The sequence below is a fragment of the Cyprinodon variegatus genome, unplaced genomic scaffold (genome assembly GCF_000732505.1).
Source record: "Cyprinodon variegatus isolate N-32 unplaced genomic scaffold, C_variegatus-1.0 Scaffold283, whole genome shotgun sequence".
Classification (NCBI taxonomy): Eukaryota; Metazoa; Chordata; class Actinopteri; order Cyprinodontiformes; family Cyprinodontidae; genus Cyprinodon; species Cyprinodon variegatus.
This window is the reverse complement of record NW_015150736.1, coordinates 49,427-50,471: the sequence shown is the minus strand read 5'-3', so window position 1 is coordinate 50,471 and position 1,045 is coordinate 49,427.

The following is a 1,045-nucleotide window of genomic DNA, read 5'->3' as shown; positions in this document are numbered from 1 at the left end:
TTTGTGAAGCTCAAAGATAATCACTCCTTTATCTAGTTTCTGTCCTGAACTACTATCATGGGTAATGTATTTTATTTCTTAATTTTTCAGTGATGTTTTTTGCATGAGCGTAAACACAACAACCTCGTCTGACACGACTTTCTGTTGGATAGGACGCAAAGTTGGATCTGCCGTATTCTGGTCTTTAGAATACAGTGCTTCCCTGCCCCCCTCTAGCTCCGCCCCTGATCTGTGATTTGACTGGGCCACACTAACAGGAACATAAAAATAACTTCTGACACTCTGACTATTCATCTATCATGAAATGTATTGAAATGTTTGGTTTTTCAAATCTTTGTGCTCATATTTATAAAGACTGTGTGATGAGAGTTTTTAAAATATAAAAGTAAAAAAAAAAATGCTATCAAGTCTGCAAATGTAATGTTTTACGTGCAACTTGGTTTTAAAACCTATTTTAACACTGTGTTAAACTGTGAACTGAGTTATCATTAGTTTAAGATTTTGTTCCAACTGTTTTATTTGTTCTAATTTCGGCTTTTATCATGTTTTTTTTTATCTGCACTACTTTTATTTTATAGTTTAAATCATGTAAAACACTTGGAATCATCTTTGTACTGAACTGTGCTGTACAAATAAACTCCCCTTGCCTAAACTGAAACCTCTTAGCTTTTTTCATCTCTCATTTAATAATTTCCTTTCTCCTTTAATAATAAAAATTTCGGATGAAAAATATTACTTTCAAAAACTAACATCTTCTCTGGCAGGTGACCTTCTTCTGAAGGGCAACAAACCCCACGCTGTGAATATACTATTTAAAACAAATGATGTGAATATGACAAACTAAATGTTTGCAGCTGGTGATGTCACACAGTGAGCTAGTTTATCTGTTATGAGGAGACGTCTCAGAACATAAAGTGTTCAACTGATCTGAGCGATGGAAACACAAGGACTGGATTAGTGGAAAAAAAAAAAATCTACATTTTCAAAAATCAAATAATAAACAGAAAAATTGCTCCGCTCTATCGGAACGACAAGGAGCATAAAT